Source organism: Sminthopsis crassicaudata, chromosome 2, assembly GCF_048593235.1.
Source record: "Sminthopsis crassicaudata isolate SCR6 chromosome 2, ASM4859323v1, whole genome shotgun sequence".
NCBI lineage: Eukaryota > Metazoa > Chordata > Mammalia > Dasyuromorphia > Dasyuridae > Sminthopsis > Sminthopsis crassicaudata.
In genome coordinates, this window is record NC_133618.1 from 339,923,866 (window position 1) to 339,945,671 (window position 21,806).

The following is a 21,806-nucleotide window of genomic DNA, read 5'->3' on the forward strand; positions in this document are numbered from 1 at the left end:
CTAGCCATACCACTGACATGCGCAGATAGAGTAGCTTTAGTACATCTATGCTCTCTAGTGTTTTTAATAGGAATGGGTGCTGAATTTGTCAAAAGCTTTTTCTGCATCTATTAAGATCATATGATTTCTATTGGTTTTGTTATTGATATGGTCAATTATGATATTGAGCCATTCCTGATATAAAAATCCCACTTGGTCATAGTATATTATCCTGTTGATAATCCTGTTGATAAGTTCCTATAACAATCCTGTTGATAAGTTCCTATAACATTTAAATTTTTTGCATTAATATTAGGAAGATTGATCTGTAATTTTCTTTCTCTGTTTTGGTTCCTGATTTAAGTTGTCATAGAAGAAATTTGGTAGTACTCCTTTACCTATTAATTGTTCTTTAAATGTTCAATAGAATTCACTTGTGAATCCATCTGGCCCTGAAGATTTTTTTAGGGAGCTCATTAATGACTTGTTCAGTTTCTTTTTTCTAAAATAAGACTATTAAGTAATTTATTTCCTCTTCTGTTAACGTGGACAAAAAAATATATAGATTGTATGATTTACTGGTATACAATTGAGCAAAGTAGCTCAAAATTATTGCTTTTCATTAGTGATAAGTTCAACTTTTTCATTTTTGATGCTGATGATTTGGAGTTTTTTTCCTTTTTTTCTGATCAAATTAGCCAAATCAGAACTTTAACTCCTAGTTTTATTAGCCCAATAGTTTTCTTGGTTTCTATTTTATTAATCTTTCCTTTGAGTTTCAGAATTTCAAATTTGGTATTTAATCAGGGGTTTTTGTTTGTCTAATTTTAGTTGAATGTATCTCCTGTTTCTCTGTTTTATTCATTTAGCTATTTAGAGATATAAAATTTCCCTTTAGAAGTGCTTTGGCTGCATCCCATAAATTTTGATATGTTGTCTAATTATTGTCATTCTCTTGAATGAGATTATGCATTGTTTCTGTGATTTGTTGTTTGACCCATTCATTCGTTAGAATTAAATTATTTTCCAATTTTTCCCTGGCTCTTTATTGAATACAATTCTTACTGCACAATGGTCTGGAAAAAAAAAGCATTTACTATTTTTGCCTTTCTACACTTTAATGTGAGGTTTTTGTGCCCTAATATATGATCAATTTTTGTGTAGATGCCATGTGCTACTGAGAAAAAGATGTATTGCTCTCTGTTGCTATTCAGTTTTCTCCAGAGATCTATCATATCTAGGTTTTCTAGGATTTTATTATCCTCCTTAGTTCCTTTTTTGTTTACTTTGTGATTAGATTTGTCTGATTCTAAGAGGGGAAAGTTGAGGTCCCCTGCTAATATAGTTTTGCTGTTTTATTTCTTCCTGCAACTGGCATAAAATTTTCTCTAGGAATTTGACTGTTCCACCACTTGGTGCATACACATTTAGTATCATTACTTCATTGTTTATGGTACTCTTTATCAAGAGATGTACTTTCCTTCCTTATCTCTTTTAATCAGATCTATTTTTACTTTTATCAGAATTGCTACCCCTACTTTTTTGACTTCAACTGAAGCATAATAAATTGTTCTAGCCTTTTACCTTTACTGCGTGTCTATGTCAAATGTGTTTCTTGTAAACATCATATTGTAGAATTTTTTTTAATCTACTTCCATTTTATGGGAGAGTTCATCCCATTCATATTCACAGTTATGATTACCAGTTCATTTCTCTCCATCCTATTTTCTCCCCATCCTATTTTCTCCCCTGTATATATTTTTCTCTTTCTACCCTGCCCTTAGTGTTTTTTACCCACTCCACCCACTACTTTATTTCCTGTTACCCCTTCCCCTCTTCTCTTAATAATGTTTTTTTTAACCCACTCCTTCCTCCCTTTTCTTACCTTTTCCCCTAGTGTTTCTGCTCTCCCTTCTATCCTGTCCCTCCCTTTTCTTTTCCTTTCTCTTACTACTTCTTTATAGAATTAGATAAAATTCTATGCCCAACTGAATAATTTATTCCCCTTTAGAGCCCAAACAGATGAGATCAAGCTTTAGATAACGCTCATTCCCCTCCCTTGTTTCCTTGCATTGTAATAGATCTTTTGGGCTTCTTCATGTGATCTAATTGTCCCATTATACCTCCCCTTTCCTTTTTTCAGTACAGACATTTTCCCACTCCTTAATGTCTTTTTCTTTGCTCTCATCACATCAGGGTCCATTCACAACCATGCCCTCAATCCATTTTATGCCCCTCTCTGTCTGCTCCAGTAATAGTTCTCAAGAGTTACAGATATTTTCCTATCTGGAGATGTAAACAATTTAGCCTTTAAATAATATCTATTTTCTCCCTCTTTATCATTCTATGCTTGAAGAATCCTGTGTTTGAGATTAAAATTTCTGTTTAGTTCTGGGGTTGTTTGTTTGTTTTGTTTTGTTTTTTTCAATAGAAATGACTGAAATTTTTTTTTTTTTTTTACTTCACTGAAGATCCACTTCCTCTCCTGAAAGATGATGCTAAGTCTTGCTGGGTAGTCAATTCTTGTTTGTAACCCCAGGTCTTTTGTCTTTAGAATATTCCAGGCCCTTTGATTCTTTATTGTGGAAGCTGCTAGATCCTGGGCAATTCTGACTGTTGTTCCTTGATATTTGAATTGTCTTTGTCTGGGAGCTTGCATTAATTTTTCCTTGAGATGGCAGTTCAGGAATTTTGCAACAATGTTCTTTAGGTTTTTCCTTGTGGAATGGATCTCTTTGTGAAGGTGATCAATAGATTCTTTCAATGAATATTTAATTTCCCCCTCTATTGGGGCAATTTTCTGTAATGATCATTTGAAGAATGCTAACCAGTCATTTTTTTTTTTTTAATTTTGGTCATGGTCTTCAGGTAAGCCAATAATTTTAGAAATCTCTCTTCTGGATCTATTTTCTAGGTCAGCTGTTTTTCCAATAAGGTATTTCACATTTTCTTTTATTTTTTCATTCTTTTTAGTTTGTTTGATCCTTGTTGTTTCACAAAGTCATTAGCTTCCATTTGCCCTGTTCTAGTTTTTGATGTGATTTTCTTCAGTTAGTTTTTTTTTTTTATCTTTTTTCATTTGGTTAATTCTACTATTTAAGGAGTTTTTCCTCAAGACAATTTTCTTTTCTTTTCCATGCTGTGACTCTCTCATGCATACTTCTCATTTCTTTTCTCATTTTTTCTTCTACCTCTCTTATTTACCTTTTAGAGGCTTTTGTGAGCACTTCCAAGAAGCCTCTTTGGGCTGGAGACCAATTCATACCACTCTTTAGCGATTTCCTCTGTCCTCCTCTGAATTTGTATTTTGGTCTGCCTTGTCACCATAGCAGCTTTTTCCGAAGCTTCTTTTTTGTTTCTTACTCATTTTCTCTCCTTTTCTTTTAGTATTTCCTCTTTTTTTTACTTTTAAATTTGAGCTCTGCTCCTGGGGCATATGGGGCAATTCGCATCTCTCAGACTTGGTTTTGAGCATGGGGGCCCCTTGTGTTTCCAGGGGGTGGCTTTGCCTGCTCTTTTCAGGAAACAGCCTGGTTTCTCAAAGTTTGCCTTCTGAGCTGGAAGTGAAAGCTGCCCCACTGATTTGCTCCTTTACTGAGCCAGGATTGAAAGCTAGTTGCTGATTTGCTATGATTAAGAACCTCTCACTGGCTTTTCCACAATCTATCCACACTCTTTTTACCCCAATTAGACTAATATTTCTTGAAATTTTTTCAGTCTGTCTTGAGCTAGAGAGTGGTTTCATTCTGTCAGATACTGTTCAGAGGCTTTCATGTGGTCAAGCATCTTCCTGACTTTACTCTGCCATCTTGGCTCCACCTCGCCTAATAGCTTTTAACTCTAAACTGTATTTATTGTAACATATTGTTGGATTCTGATTTCTAATTTATTCTGTTATCTGCTTTTGTTTTATGGGTTAATAGATTTTATTCATATTCGCAGTTATGATTACTATGCATTTTTTCTCAATCTTATTTTCTTTTCTTTCTTCTCTATTTTAATCCTGACCCTTCAACAAAGTCAGTTTAGTTTCTGAACAGTGCTTGTTTTTATCTCATTCTGCTCATATTTCCCTTTTGTGGACAGATTTTTATACCCAATTGTATGTGTTTGCACACATATGTATACACACTTTTTTGTACCAATTCCCTTCTGAGGTTCAAGCATTGCCTGCCTCCCCTACCCACTCACTATTTCCCCCTTCATTTCCTTACTAGCCTGTCTTATCTGAGATGTTTCCCGTTTTTCTTCTTCCTCTCCCTCCCATTGTATTAATTTTCTCATCTATTTTTTTTCTCTTTGATAGTATTCCAAAATAATCAACTTACTCCTGTGCCCTACTGTGTCTGTAGAATCCTCCTAATAACCCTGATAGTAAGTTCTTGAGAATTATATGTATCATCTTCCCAAATAAGAATATAAACAATTTAATTTTACTGAATCCTTAAAATTTACTTTCATATTTGCCTTTTTATGTTTTTCCTGAGTCTTATGTTTGAATGTCAAAATTTCTATTCATCTCATCAGGAATGTGTGCAAATCCTAAATGGTCTTTCCTTTTTCTCTTCCCTCCCTCCCACTCCCATAAAAGATTATATGCCCAGGTTTCCTGGGAAGGCTATTTTTTTTGTTGTAATCCAAGACTGTCATTCTTTTAATATGGTAGCTACTAAATCTGTTGTGATCCTGTGGATCTATGCTGTTTGAATAGTCTCTTTGTGGCTATTTGCAATATTTTCTCTTTTGATCAAAATGTTCTGGAATTTGACCAAAATATCCTTCAGGAAATATATGTGGAGTCTTTCCAATTCTATTTTAGCTTCTAGTTCTATAGAGTTTTTCTTGATAGTTTCTTGAAATATAAAGTCTAGGCTCTTTCTTTAATCATAGCTTTCAGGCAGTTTAATAATTCTTAAATTATTTCATTTTGATCTATTTTTCATGTCCATTTTTTTTTCAATGAGATTTCACATTTTCTTCTTTTTCCCTCCATTCTTTTTGACTTTAATTGATGTTTTCATGAAGTCTTTAGGTTCCACTTGCCCAGTTCTAATTTTTAGGGAATTATTTGCACCTCTTTTTCTTATTTTTCTTTTTTATCTTAAGGTTTTATTTTCTTCAGTCTTTCTGTTTCTTTTACCAAGGTGCCAATATAATTTTCAAAATTTTCTTAAATCACTTTCATCAAATTTTCCTCTACCATTCTTATTTTAAAAAATAATTTCCCTCTTTCAGAAATTCATGTTGGGTTTTTGTAGAAGTCATTTTTTTTGAGGCTTTCCTTGTAATTGTTTTAATATTGTTGTCTTTCAAGTTGGTGTCCTAATTTCTGTAATCATAGTAGCTTTTTATGATGAGATTATTTTTGTTACTTATCCAGCTCACTTTATGTTAAAATTGGCCTCTTCAGGGCTGTGGCTGTGGCAGGATATTGCCTTAAGCTTTAGATGCTTTTTCAAACTCCTGTTTTCAGAGATAGATCTGAGGTTTGAAATTTTTTGTAGCTTCCAAGATGGTATGATCTAAGTGGAATTTATAGTCAGCGTTCCTTTGTGACTTTAGGATGCTTCTTCTCAGGATCCCTGATTTCCTGTGTACAAAGGATACTACTCCTCAGGGCCCCTGGTGCCTTGAAAGAGCAAATAATATTCCTTCTCAGGGCCCTTGCTCTCTTGTGACTGCAAGCAATTTTCTCTGCCCTGGAGCTGTAACCTTTGAATATAAGTAGTGGAGCTGCCAGATTTTAGCCTGCCCTGTATTCATGAGGATCTTTTGTAGTCTAGTTTCCTGATCGAGTTATTGTCTTTGTTTGGATGTTGCTATTGTTGCTCACTGCTGATACTACTGCCATGCAACTTCTGGACCAGTTCCCACTCTGGTGTCCCAGCCCTCTCCTTTTGATCTCCAAAGTTGGCTTAGGTTGATAAAATGTTTCAATCAGACCTTTTGTTGGCTCTATCACTCCAAAATTAAAATTTGAAGTGTTTTATTTTTTTGGAGGGAAATGTTGGGAGAGCAAGCTTGGCAGCTTTATGCACTTCACTATCTTGGCTTTGACCTCAGAAGTATTCCATGTGAATTTTCAAAGATAGGACATGGTCCTGTTTATATGGAATAGGGAAGCAGCTAGTAGAGGTAATGGAGTGAATAAATTCCAAAAAAACCATGTCCTTAGTTGCTACCAAGTATCTGAGTGAACCTTAGAGAGGAGCAAGCTAACCTTTGGAGTAACCTTTTTACAAATAAGAGTTATCTTATAGAGATGCTCATTGGTACCTTTCTACAATCTAGAGATCAACTTCCTAGACTCTATAAACAAGATGACCACAATCATCAGTTGATTTACTGACACAATTAACATAGTTAATACATGTTGCTCTGAAAGTTTCCATCTCTCCCCTTGGTAAGTGCTAATTTGTTAGGAACTTTGCCTGTATGCTGAGTATCACAAGCTTTGCCCTGAAGATGGTCAGATAACTCAACAACTTTGTGACTTCTTGTACTAAGTTGAACCTCTTCAGAGGAAGAGATTAAACATTAATGAGAGAAGATAAGGATGTAATCTTTTGGAGGAATGCAATCGCAAATGCACTAGCGGGGTTTGTCTCAGTATGGGAATAGGAATAATGATTTGTGGTTGGAGTTCCCCTTTTCTAAAATCTGCATTTCACAAATTCATTTTTTAAGATTCAACCAACTTTTCCCTCAAATGTCAGACCACATCAAATCTAACGTGAATTCCACTTGGGTGGAGGTAGACACTTTGTCTAGATTGCCCAAGGCTGGGTGTGGTCTGGATGTAGTATATAGTCTCTTTGTCCAATGGCACTAATATCTCTTGTTAAAAAAATAATAATAATAATTAACTGGCAAATAAGGATCCCACTAACTGAAATACTATAGGGACAGGGAAGACTGAAGTTCATCCTGCGGTTCATCTTCAGAGAAGGATACGAGTAAAAATGTGCCCCAAAGAGTAATGTGAAGTAGTTCCATGCAAAGAAAAAATTTAGAACTCGAAAAAGAATTTAAAAATCAAATGAGACATTGAGGGAAAAAAATTCAAGAAAAACAAGATTATGGGGAAAAAAAATCACTAGAAAAGGTATTTTCTTTTCTTTTCTTTTTTTTATTAGAGCTTTTTATTTACAAAACATATGCATGGGTAATTTTTCAATATTGACCCTTGCAAAACTTTCTGTTCCAAATTTTTCCCTTCTTCCCTCCACCCTCTGCCCTTGATGACAGATAGTCCAATACATGTTATATATGGTAAAATACATGTTAAATCCAATATGTATATACATATTTATACAGTTATCTTGCTGCACAAGAAAAATTGGATCTAGAAAGAAAAAAAACCTGAGAAGGAAAACAAAATGCGAACAAATATCAACTGCAAGTGTGAAAATGCTATGTTGTGGTCCACACTCAGGCTGTCCTCTGGGTGCAGATGGCTTTCTTCATCTTCATCACTGAACAATTGAAACTGGTTTGAATCATCTCATTGTTGAAATGAGCCAGGTCCATCAGATCATCATATAGTCTTGTTGTTGCCATGTATGATTTCCTAGTTCTACTCCTTTCACTTAGCATCAGTTCATGCAAGTCTCTCTTGGCCTCTCTGAAATCATCCTCTTGGTCATTTCTTACAGAACAATAATATTCCATAACATTCACATACCACAATTTATTCAGCCATTGATGGGTATCCATTTAGTTTCTAGTTTCTAGCCACTACAAAAGGGCTGCACAAACATTTTTGCACATGTGGGTCCCTTTCCCTCTCTGAAGATCTCTTTGGGATATAAATGAAAAGGTGTGCACAGTTTGATAACTTTTTGAGCATAGTTCCATTGCTTTCCAGAATGTTTGGATCCGTTCATAGTTCAACCAACAATGTATCAGTGTCCCAGTTTTTCCACTCCAACATTCGTCATTATCTTTTCCTGTCATCTTAGCCAATCTGAGGTATGTAGTGGTATCTCAGTTGTCTTAATTTGCATTTCTCTGATCAAAAGTGATTTGGAGCACTTTTTCATATGACTAGAAAGAGTTTCAATTTCTTCATCTGAAAATTGTTCACATTCTGTGAGCATTTATCAATTGAAGAATGGCTTGAATTCTTATAAATTTGAGTTAATTCTCTATGTATTTTAGAAATGAGGCCTTTATTAGAACCTTTGAATGTAAAAATATTTTCCAAGTTTATTGCTTCCCTTCTAATCTTATCTGCATTAGTTTTGTTTGTACAAAAACTTTTTAACTTACTATACTCAAAATTATTTATTTTGTGATCAATAATGATCTCTACTTCTTTGGTCACAAATTCCTTCTCCACGGATCTAGAGGTAAACTATCCTATGTTCTTTTAATTTGTTTATAATATCATTCTTTATGCCTAGATCATGAATCCATTTTGACCATACTTTCTTGTATGGTGTTAAATGTGGATCAGTGCCTAGTTTCTGCCTTACTAGTTTCCAATTTTTCCAGCAGTTTTAGTCAAATAGCAAGTCCTTATCCCAAAAGCTGGGATCTTTGGGTAAGTCAAATGCTAGATTGCTATAGTTATTAACTATTTTGTCCTATGAACCTAATCTATTCCACTGATCAACTACTCTTATTCTTAGACAGTTCCAAATGGTTTTGATGACTGCTGCTTTATAATATAGTTTTAGATTTGGTATAGCTAGGCCACCTTCATTTGATTTTTTTTCATTAATTCCCTTGAATTCTTGACTTTTTGTTCTTCCAGAATGAATTTTGTTATTTTTTCTAAGTCAATAAAATTAGTTTCTTGGGAGTTTGGTATAGCACTAATAGATTAGTTTAGGTAGTGTCTTTATTATATTTGTTTGACCTATCCAAGAGCACTTGATATTTTTCCAATTGTTTAGATCTGACTTTATTTGTGTGGAAAGTGTTTTGTAGTTTTGCTTATACTTCCCCTTGGCAAATAAGATCCCCAAATATGTCATACTATCAACAGTTATTTTAAATGGAGTTTCTTTTTGTAATCTCTTGCTGTCGGATTTTGTTAGTGATATATAAAAATGTTGATGATTTATATGGATTTATTTTGTATCCTGCAACTTTGCTAAAGTTGTGGATTATTTGTAATAGTTTTTTAGTTGATTCTCTAGGGTAGCAAAGATTTTCAACCAAGAAATAAAACAACATATCTGGAGAACAGATCAAAGAAAATACAAAAAGTTGTGACCAATAAGAGAACTTTGACACAATGATGCAGAAAATAATCCAAGAAAATTGTTCTGGAGTGATAGAAAATGAGGGGAAAGTAGAAACAGAAAAAAACAAAACAAAACACCATCATCACCTCAAAGAGATCCTTTGTGGAAAACACACAAGAATATTATTGCCAAATTTCAAAACTCCCAGATCAAAGGGAAAATTTTGCAAGAAACATAAAAAAAATCAAGTATGCTGCAGCTACAATTAGAATTGTACAAAACTTAGCAGCAGCACAATAAAATACTACAGGTCCTGGAATTATATCTATCAAAAATCAAAAGTATTATGCCTATGGCCAAAAATATATTTAGCAAAATTACTTATAATTTTGAATGAGAAAAAATGGACCTTTAACAAATTTGCAAATTTTCATCATCCAAAACCGAACTTAACAAATAAATTTTGAAGGAACTCAACTTAGACAAATTAAGGATGAACAAATTATTTGAGGTTTTTTTTTTTTGTTTTTGTTTTTTACATGAGAAATGTATGTTTAAAGATTCACATCAACAATAGGATAGCTAAAAAAGAAAGTGGCAGAATTAAGGTAAAAATAGTAGCCACGTTGTACAAATGAGGTGCTGAGGAAGAATACAGACTCAGAGGCATTAGTGGGGGGAAGAGGGATAGTAATTCTGAAAACTCACGTTGGGAATGGGTTCAATAGGCAACACTACATATATACCATTTATAAAGAAATAAGGGGGAAAGAATGTGGGTGGATGGGGAGGACAAAGAATGAGGGAAGATGACAAGAGATAACAGGAGGTTAAGTAATAGTAAGACAAGTTAAGGAGAAGAATTAAATTTAAAGAGCAGGGATATGTATGCATAAATGTCTTTTTTATGTGCAATCATCCTTTTTTATTTTACAAGGTTAGGGTAATGCTTTTTTTAATTCCATAAATTAAACATAAAATATAATTTTAAAAAGACAATAATTTTTAAATTATCTTTTTTTTTATTTTTCTGGTCAACTTTTTCTATTGTGATATTTTGTTTTTTCCTATTTTGTTTTGTTTTATTATTGCTTCTTTGAAGTTAATAGCCCAATTCTATTTTTTTTTTTAAATATTTTTACCAGTGCATTTTTTCCCACTTGGCTAAATCTGCTTTTTAAGGAGTTCTTTAGTGGATTTTTGTTTCTGTTTTACCATTTTGCTGGTGTTTCTTCAGTGGTATTTATACCTTTAATAGGCCATTTATAATTTTATTTCATGATTTTCTTGCCTGTCATATTTCCTTATTTGACTATCAAAGTCCATTTTTGAGCTCTTTCAGGAATTATTTTTGAACTTTTAACCATTCCACATTTTTCTTTAAGGTTTGAGTTTAGCAGTTTTGACTTTTGTCCAAATCCTCTAAATTAGTGTTTTGATGTTATTGTCAACATGTATTTTTTTAAACGAGGTAAAAGAAATCGTTCTCTGTCTCATTTCATACCTAGCTTTAATCACTGATTGGGTGTTGATGTTATCAAATTGATGCTTGTTAAGGTCTGCATTGTAGTCATCCTGGTCACTGAACTCAGATGGCTCAAAGGAGAAGGTGATGCTAGTAACTACTGGTTTCTTGAGGCCATCATAAATTCTGCTCTGCTCTCATTTCAGTGAAGCAAACTTTTGCTACCAATCTTCCAAGTTGTTTCACCCCAAACTTTTATAGATTCTGCCACTTCAGAATTTCTTTCAAGGCATTATTTAAAGTTGTTTGGATGAAATTTGGAAGATCATAGGCAAAGTGCTGTCTTCTATCTGCTATCTTGACCCTTATTTCCTCTAGTAAATGAACTGATGATGAAGTAAAGAGAGTGAAGTGAAGTGAGCAGAACCAAGAGAACACTGCACACAGGTGTGATGATCAACTCTTGATGGACTTGACTCAACAATATGGTTCAATTTCAACAGATCTGAAACCAGAAAGAGGACTCTAGGGACTTTGCAGACCTTGCAATTTCCTCACATACAATATTCTACACCAAAAAACTCTGAGTAAATAAAGGAAAGAAGTTCCTGCAAAAACTCTATTGGCTCACTGATGAATGCAAAGAAGATTTTGCATTCTGTGTGTGTGTGTGTGTGTGTGTGTGTGTGTGTGTGTGTGTGTCTGTGTCTGTGTGTGTGTGTTTAGTTTTCTTGGCACTTTTTTTTCTTTCCTTTCTATTTTTTTTTTTTTTTATTATACCTTTTTGTTGATAGAACATATTCATGGGTAGTTTCCCTTCCCTCCCTCCACCCCCTGCCCTAGATGGCAGGCAGTCTTATACATGTTAAATATGGTACATGTTAAATGTTATAGGACATCCTAGATACAATACATGTGTGCAGAACTGTACAGTTCTCTTATTGCACAAGAAGAATTCGATTCAGAAGGTAAAAATAACCTGGGAAGAAAAACAAAAATGAAAGTAGTCCACATTCATTTCCCAGTGTTCCTTCTCTAGGTGTAACTGATTCTGTCCATCATTGATCAATTGGAACTGAAATAGATGTTCTCTTTGTCAAAGATATCCACTTCCATCAGAATACATCCTCATACAGTATTGTTATTGAAGTGTATAATGATTTCACTGAGCATCAGTTCATGTAAGTCTCTCCAAGCCTCTCTGTATTCATCCTACTGGTCATTTCTTACAGAACAATAATATTCCATAACATTTATATACCACAATATATTCAGCCAATCTCCAATTGATGGACATCCATTCATTTTCCAGTTTCTAGCCACTATGAAAAGGGCTGCCACAAACATTTTGGCACATACAGGTCCCTTTCCCTTCTTTAGTATTTCGTAGTACGGCTGGGTCACAGGGTATGCACATTTTGATAACTTTTTGGGCATAATTCCAGATTGCTCTCCAGAATGGTTGGATTCTTTCACAACTCCAACAATGCATCAGTGTCCCAGTTTTCCCACATCCCCTCCAACATTCATCGTTATTTGTTCCTGTCATCTTAGCTAATCTGACAGGTGTGTAGTGGTATCTCAGAGTTGTCTTAATTTGCATTTCTCTGATCAATAGTGATTTGGAACACTCTTTCATATGAGTGGAAAAAGTTTCAATTTCATCATCTGAAAATTGTCTGTTCATATCCTTTGACCATTTATCAATTGGAGAATGGCTTGATTTCTTATAAATTAAAATCAATTCTCTATATATTTTGGAGATGAGGCCTTTATCAGAACCTTTAACTGTAAAAATGTTTTCCCAATTTGTTACTTCCCTTCTAATCTTGTTTGCATTAGTTTTGTTTGTGCAGAAACTTTTTAATTTGGTATAATCAAAATTTTCTATTTTGTGATCAATAATGGTCTCTAGTTCTCCTTTGGATACAACAAATTCCTTCCTCCTCCACAAGTCTGAGAGGTAAACTATCCTATGTTCCTCTAATTTATTTACGATTTCATTCTTTATGCCTAAATCTTGAACGCATTTTGATCTTGTCTTAGTATGTGGTGTTAAATGTGGGCCCATGCCTAGTTTCTGCCATTATCCAACGTATTTCTTGACTTTGAAGTTTATGATGAACAGTTTACACTCAATTCCCAGTGTTCCTTCTCTGGGTGTAGCTGATTCTGTCCATCATTGATCAACTGGAGCTGAATTAGATCTTCTCTATGTTGAAGATATCCACTTCCATCAGAATACATCCTCATATAGTACTGTTGTTGACATGTATAATGATGTCCTAGTTCTGCTCATTTCACTCAGCATCAGTTCATGTAAGTCTCTCCAAGCCTCTCTGTATTCTTCCTGCTGGTCATTTCTTACAGAACAATAATATTCCATAACATTCATATACCATAATTTACCCAACCATTCTCTAATTAATGGGCATCCATTCATTTTCCAGTTTCTAGTCACTACAAAAAGGGCAGCCGCAAACATTTTGGCACATATAAGTCCCTTTCCCTTCTTTAGTATTTCTTTGGGATATAAGCCCAGTAGTAGCGCTGCTGGATCAAAGGGGGAATGCACAGTTTGATAACTTTTTGGGCATAATTCCAGATTGCTCTCCAGAATGGTTGGATTCTTTCACAACTCCACCAACAATGCATGTGTCCCAGTTTTCCCACATCCCCTCCAACATTCATCATTATTTTTTCCTGTCTTCTTAGCTATTCTGACAGGTGTGTAGTGGTATCTCAGAGTTGTCTTAATTTGCATTTCTCTGATCAATAGTGATTTGGGGGCAACTAGGTGGCGCAATGGATAGAGCCAATGGATAAATCTGGTCTCAGGCATTTAACACTTCTTAGCTGTATGACTCTGGACAAGTCACTTAACCCCAGCCTCAAAAAAAAAAAAAAAAAAAAAAAAAAAAAATAGTGATTTGGAACACTTTCATATGAGTGGAAATAGTTTCAATTTCATCATCTGAAAATTGTCTGTTCATATCCTTTGACCATTTATCAATTGGAGAATGGCTTGATTACTTATAAATTAGAGTCAGTTCTCTATATATTTTGGAAATGAGGTCTTTATCAGAACCTTTAAATGTAAAAACATTTCCCAATTTATTGCTTCCCCTCTAATCTTGTTTGCATTAGTTTTGTTTGTACAAAGGCTTTTTAATTCAATATAATCAAAATTTTCTATTTTGTGATCAATAATGATGTCTAGTACTTCTTTGGTCACAAATTCCTTCCTCCTCCACAAGTCTGAGAGATAAACTATCCTATGTTTCTCCACTTTATAATCTCGTTCTTAATGCCTAAATTTTGATTTTATCTTGGTATACGGTGTTAAGTGTGGGGTCATGCCTAGTTTCTGCCATACTAATTTCCAATTTTCCCAGCCGTTTTTGTCAAATAGTGAATTCTTATCCCAAAAGTTGGGATCTTTGAGTTTGTCAAACACTAGATTGCTACAGTTTCTATTTTGTCCTGTGAACCTAAGCTATTCCACTGATAAACTAGTCTATTTCTTAGCCAATACTAAATGATTTTGGTGACTGTTGCTTTAGTTTTAGATCAGGTATAGCTAGGCCTTCTTCATTTGATTTTTTTTTCATTAATTCCCTTGAAATTCTTGACCTTTTGTTCTTCCATATGAATTTTATTTTTTCTAGGTCATTAAAATAATTGCTTGGGAGTCTGATTGGTATAGCACTAAATAAATACATTGGTTTAGGTAGTTTTGTCATCTTTATTATATTCATTCGGCCTATCCAAGAGCACTTAATATTTTTCCAATTATTTAAATATGACTTTATGTGGAAAGTGTTTTGTAATTTTGCTCATATAATTCTTGACTTTCCTTTGGTAGATAAGATTCCCAAATATTTGAATGGAATTTCTCTTTTTATCTCTTGCTGTTGGATTTTGTTGGTGATGTATAAAAATGCTGAGGATTTATGTAGATTTATTTTGTATCTTGCAAATTTGCTAAAGTTGTGAATTATTTCTAATAGCTTTTTAGTAGAATCTCTGGGGTTCTCTAAGTATACCATCATATCTGCAAAGAGTGACAATTTGGTTTCCTCACTACCTACTCTAATTCCTTTAACTCAACTCTATTGCTGATGCTTGTGTTTCTAATAAAATATTGAATAATAATGGTGATAGTGGGCAACCTTGTGTCACTCCTGATCTTACTGATTCCATTTTATCCCCATTATATATGATGCTTACTGACAATTTTAAACAAATGCTGCAGACTATTTTAAGGAAAAGTCCATTTATTGCTATTAATTTCATGTGTTTTGATTAGGAATGGATGTTGGATTTTATCAAATGCTTTTTCTGCATCTGAGATGATCATGTTTTTTTCTCAATTTGGTTATTGATATAGTCGATTATGCGAATAGTTTTCCCAATATTGAACCAGCTCTGCATTCCTGATATAAATCCTACTTGGTCATAGTGTATTATCCTGGAAATTATTTTCTGTAATCTTTTTGCTAATATTTTATTTAAGGTTTTAGCATCAATATTCATTAGGGAAATTGGTCTATAATTTTCTGTTTTCAACCTACCTGTTTTAGGTATCAGTACCATGTTTGTGTCATAAAAGGAATTTGGTAGGACTCCTTCAATCCCTATTTTTTCAAATAGTTGATATAGCACTGGAGTTAATTGTTCTTTAAATGTTTGGTAGAATTCACCTGTAAATCCATTTGGTCTTGGATATTTTTTCTTAGGGAGTTGGTTAATAACTTGTTCTATTTCTTTTTTCTAAAATGGGACCGTTTAACCAATTTATTAATCTGGGCAAGTTATACTTTTGGAGGTAGTCATCATTTCACTTAGTTATCTAATTTATTAACATAAAGTTGGACAAAGTAACTCATTATTGCTCTAATTTCCTCTTCATTGGTGGAAAGTTCTCCCTTTTCATTTTTAAGACTAAGAATTTTATTTTCCTCTTTCCTTTTTTGTTTTTTAAATACAACCAACTCTTATTTTTATTCAATTTTTTTTTTTTTTACTACTTTCAATTTTATTAATCTTTTATATTTAGAATTTAAAGTTTTGTGTTTGGGGGGTTTCTAAATTGTTCCTTTTCTAGCATTTTTAGTTGCAAGCCCAATTCAATGACCTCTTTATTTTATGCAAGTAAGCCTCTAGAGATATAGCCCTGCTTCAAGTGTGTTTCCTGTAAATCACTTTAGAATTCATCCCCCTTTCTTACCTTTTTTTCCACAATTTCTGTATTCCCTTCCACTTAGCTTACTCCTTCCATTTTCACTTTTCAATGAAGTGGGAGAAGTTTCTCCCTAAATCTAATAGGTCTAACATTTTTCTCTTTAAGCCATTTCTGATGAGATTAAGATATACTTACCCATCCCCCTCCCTTCTTTCAGATATAATAGGTTTCCTTTGCCTCTTAATGAAATGTAGTACCCCCACTTTACCCTTTTTCTGGTACAATTTCCTTTCCACCTCTAGTTTCTAGATCAAATTATACATGTGTTTTTTATGTATCTTTGTAACAAATATAGTTCCCAAGATTTTTTTTATCTTTTTTTCTCAAGTCCTATATTTGGAGATCAAACTTGTTTAGTTCCTTTTTTTTTTTTTTTTTAATCAGAAATAGATGAAATTCATCTATTTCATTGAATGTCCATCTTCTTCCCTGGAAAAAAATGCTCATTTTGGCTGGGTAAGTTATTCTTGGGTGCATACCAAGTTCCCTAGCCTTTTGGAATATCAGATTCCAGGCCCTTCCATCCTTTAATGTGGATGCTGCTAGATCCTGAGTAATCTTTATTGTGGCTCATTTATATTTGAATTTTTTTCTAGAAGCATTTTTTTCCTTGGTCTGATAGTTTTGGAATTTAGCTACAATATTTCTTGGAGTTTTGGTTTTAGGGTCCCTTTCAGTAGGTGATCAATGAATTCTTTCAATATCTATTTTACCCTCTGTTTCTATTAACATCTGGGCAATTCTCTTTGATAATTTCCTGGAAAATAGTGTCTAGGCTCTTTTTTTCATATTTTTCAGGAAGTCCAATAATTCTCAGATTATCTTTCCTAGATCTATTTTCCATGTCTGTTGTTTCCCCAAGAAGGTATTTTGACATTTTTTCCCCTTGTTTCATTTTTTTGTTTTTGCTTGACTGATTCTTGGTGTCTCAAGTCATTCAATTCCATTTGTTCAATTCTGATTTTTAATGAATTATTTTCTTCCCTCATTTCTGTTTTTCTAATTATTCAATTGAGTTGTTTTGTTCTATGGAATTTTTTTTCCATTTTGCCAATTTTATTTTTTAGAGAGCTATTTTCTTTTTCCAAATTCACTAATTCTGTTTTCCTTTTCCAGTTCACTAATTTTTTAAAAGGATTTTATTTCTTTAACCAATCTATCTTTAAATGAGTGGGATGACTTATCCAGACTCTATTGCCAAGCTTCCCTTTCCTTTGCCCATTTTTCTTCTAGCTCTCTTGTAAGAGCCTTTTTAATTTCTTCTATGAGGGTCTTGTGGGTTGAGGACCAGATCTTATCCCCGCGCTTTGGGGATTCATCTGGAGACACTGTTTTTAGTCTCCTCAGGATTTGAAGTCTGCTCTCTATCCATATATACCAGCTCTCTATTGTTAGAGTGTGCTTTAATTTTTTGCTCATTTTGTCAACAGAACAATCAAATAAAACAAAAAAAGCAAATGCATTTTTTAAAGGGGGGGGGGGGGCAGATAGTATTACCAAGCGTCCTCTATAGACTGCATGACACCAATGGCTGTGCTGCATCTGCACTCAGAGTACAGAGTCACTCCAGGTGGGTGTGGCCAGGTCCTGAAAGACCCTAACTTTTTGGGATTATAGTGTTTTTACCCCCTGTGTTTATACCTTCTCTGCTGACCCACTGGCTTCTGCCAAGGCAAAGTAGCCACACTGTGATAGTTTTCACTGCAGAAACCTCTGAGATGACACCTCCTCACTTCACTGTCCTCAGGTCTGCTCAGTATGAGCTACATTCCATACTTACTGCCAGCTGTGCTCCTCACTGCCTGCCTGCCTTCAGTCTGGGCCTGATCTAACCATCCTGGCCAGCGAACAAAAACCGACCTTTTATGGTGAATTTCAAGGATATCTTCTGTTGGTATGGGTTTTTTCAGTCAAGCCCTACTTCTGAGGCCTTGTCATGAAGTATTCTGAGAATAAGGAGCAGCTTAGTTAGATGTGTGTGTCCTCTCTGCCATCTTGGCCATAAGTGCCTTTCTATTTTTACATTCTTGAAGAATGGGTGCCTAGGTGAGTAGACACTAAATGGTATCTTTTTAAATTGTATCTTGCTTGAGAGTGGGGCTAAGGATGGGGATGAAAGAGGGAATAAAGAATAAACTAAATAAGGTGCACAAGCAGAGAACCAAAAAACCATATAAAAGGAAGAAAAAATGAACACTCATGAATATAATTTCTTCTACTTTTATACACTCTTGATTTGATAATTTGTTATATCATATATTTTGAATTCTTCCTTTTGTTCTGCTGGACACATGACAATGTGTTTTGCTTTATTTTGTTTGCTTTTTCTGTTTTCTTTTTCTTAGTGTTATTTGAAATATTTTTTTTAAATCACAATATAGTAGCATAAAGTATCTTGGTGATGAGATGATGAGGAACAAGAAAAGAGAAATCTTAGTGGATGCCTATCAGTTGGGGAATGGGTGAATAAGTTACAGTATATGAATTTAATGCAATATTATTGTTCTATAAAAATGAGAAGACTAAATTTTAAAAATGTCTGGAAAGATTTATGCTGAGTGAAGTTGACTAAAGTGAGGAGAACCAGTAGAACACTGTACACACTAACAAGATTATGTGATGGTCAACTGTGATAGACTTGGATCTTTTCAACAAGAAGGTGATTCAAGACAATTCTAACAGATCAGCATTAAGAAAGAGAACTATGGAGACGGTATGTGGATCAAAGCATGATATATTTTCAACCTTTTTTGGTTTTTTCTTATTTTTTTTCCTCTTTTGGTCTATTTTTCTTGCATAATTGTGCATATATATAACCTAATATCAGATTAGTTGCTGTCTTGGGGGACAGCAACTTAGTAAGAGAAGGGAGATCAATTTGGAACTCAAAATCCTACAAAAATGAATTTGGAAACTATCTTTACATGTATTTGAAAAAAACTATTGAGAAAAAAGAAAGGAGAACTTTCTCTCTCACTCTTCTTAATCCCTTAGAATCCACCTTCTTGTGAGTTCCTTGAAGATTTGAGCATTAAGTACAGAACCTAATACAGTAGACACTCCATAAGTTTATGAATTGACTGGTTCAAAACTCCCAGTTCCTAGAAGAAAAACTTCTGAAGTAAAATGAAAAACCATCTGATAAAAATTAGGTATAAATCCAACATATGCAACATAACAAAATAAGCTCCAAATGGATAAGTGACTTAAGACATAAAAAGTCACATAATAAAGAAATTAGAGGACAAAGGATAAACATATCTTTAGTTAAGATTTTGTGAAGAGGATCTCAAAAGATGAACTGGACAATTTTTATTTGTGATAACAAATGCTACAAAGTTTAAGACAGAATAACATATTAAAGATGAGACATAGCCAGGGGCAGCTAAGTGACGCAGTGGATAGAGCACTAGCCTGAAGTCAGGAAGACTTGGGTTCAAATCTGGACTCAGACACTTAACACTGACTAGCTGTGTGACCCTGGGCAAGTCACTTAACTCCAATTGCCTCAGGAAAAAAAAAAAAAAAAAGGAACAAACAGAAGGACGTGTATGCCAGGGAAAGAGACATGCCAGGGCCAATCTGGAGACATAGCCAGAGTGAAATTTTATCATGCACATTTTTACAAGGGTTTTCTTTTTCAACAAATGTGGAAGAGTTAAGACAGTATAGGAATACGGTTGTATTCCAAAATTAAAGAAAATAAAAGGGGAATCATAAAGGCATTTTTTAAAAAAATTGCCAAGATAAGAATCACATATAAGCACAGCAGCTTCAAAGGTGAACTAATGAAATATTTAAAAAGAAAAGAACTTCTCTGTTAAATGAGCCACAAGATGAGCTAGACATTTTTCCTGATTCCCCACAATCTATCAAATGTCTCCAAAAGATATATTTACCAAAGATAAAGCAACTTCGTCTCCAAAAGTTACATTAAAAAAAAAAAAAAAAAAAAAAAACCAACCTTAAAACCAATGAACCAATGCTTACCAATCTATGCTCAACTCCCCCCCAACTCTCTCACTGCAAAAATGTCTGGACGTAACAGCCAGCCAACCAATCCCAATTCAGCTCTCTAGGAACAAAATCCTTCCAGGTACCCACCAATTCTGTAGCACCAGCATGGTTAAGTTTTAAATAGCTGGGTGGCAAACCAAAGGACTTAAGAAACTAAGAGGTTAATAGAACAGAACATTATGTGTTTAAGTGTAGCTATGTGTGTAGCAGGGTATTGGGGTGAAGACTGGAGGAAAGAAGCTAGCATTCAGCTATGGCTATTTCTAACCACTCCAAAATCACTTAAGGCATAAACCTACACTGCTGAAATGTGAACTGCCCAGTCTGTGAGGAAGCTGATACTCAGCCTCCAAGAAAATCACTATTAAAAAGGACAAAGTAAAAGACGTTAAAGTGCAAAATGAAGGGGGCGGATTACCAAGGGAAGGGAATAAAAACAACTCAAAGACCCTAAATATAAGCAGAGAAAATGACTGAATACCCACCTGATTAGACAGTTATCTTTGTGGAATGTGACTAAAATATGGAACTACAATATACTCTTGGAGTTTCCTGGTCAAAGCGGAGAGCTGAAGGGAAGCTTAAAACACTACCAATGTAAGTAGGTTTTCAAAATTATGAACTCTCCTACCCTCTGTGTCTACTGTGTCTACCCTCTGTACCTTGTTTGTATAAAATGATTGTTATTTTTACTGAACCCTGCCAATTTTTCTTTTGAGCTACCCTATTGTTGATGTGAATCATATACGTATGTGTGTATATATACACATATACATACACACACATATAAAAAAATAATTTGTCCATATTTAAACAGGTTTGTCCATGTTAAGTTTCTTAAAATTGATATTTCATTTTGGCTTTTATATGCTAAATTTTCTATTAAGTTCAGATTTGATTAGAAAGTCCTTTCATTGAATGTCCATTTTTTCTCATTCAGGATTATAAATAATTTTGCTGGATATGATATTTTTGGCTGTAGGCCTAGTTCTTTTGATTGTCAGTAGATATGTTATATTGTAAGCTGCTGCTAAATCTTTAAGCTCCAGCATATAATGCAGATTTTTTTCCCTTGTTTTTTGCAAAATTTTCTCTTTGATCTGGGGGTTTCAAAATTTGTTAATGATATTCCTGCCATATTTCCACATAAGACCTCTTTTTAAGGTGGTGATTGATGGATTTTTTCCTATTTCTACTTACCCCTCATGTTCTATCACTTCAGAACAATTTTCTTGTATTATTTCCTGAATTATTGTGTCAAGGTTCTCTTTTTGGTCAGACCTTTCTCTAATTTATTGTTTTATTTTCTCTTCTTGATCTCCATATCTGTCGGGTTTTTTTTTTTTTTTAAAGTTTTCACATTCTGTTCTATTTTCTCATTCTTTATAATCTGTTTTGTTATTTCTCTCACAGGCTTCTTTTGCCCAATTCTGATTTTCAAAACATTATTTTCATCTTTAAGACTCCCAATGTCTTCTTGATTTTTCACTTCGCTTGGTCTATATGTTGCCCCTGACACACAAATTTGTTCTATTTGTGGGGAGAAATCAGGAGAACTTAAATTTTACTACTCCACCATCTTCCCAGAATCCTCCCCCTATTTATTATCATTAAATGTTTGATTTGCAAATCTCTTTTATATACCTGGGCTGAGTAAAAATTTCTCAGGCAAAAAGGGATCACAAATGGGAAAAGTTTAAGAAGCCCTGTCCTAGAACAACCCAATAGCACCAAAATAAACAAACAAAAACAAAACAAACAACTCAAGGAAAAAAACCATCATAATGCAGGAAATAATAAATAGTACTGGCTCAGAGTTGAACATAGAAAATGATGTAGTAATTGAAATCACTTTCAATTAGATCATTTTCAGAAAAAAAAAAAAAGGCAGCAAACTTCAAGACAT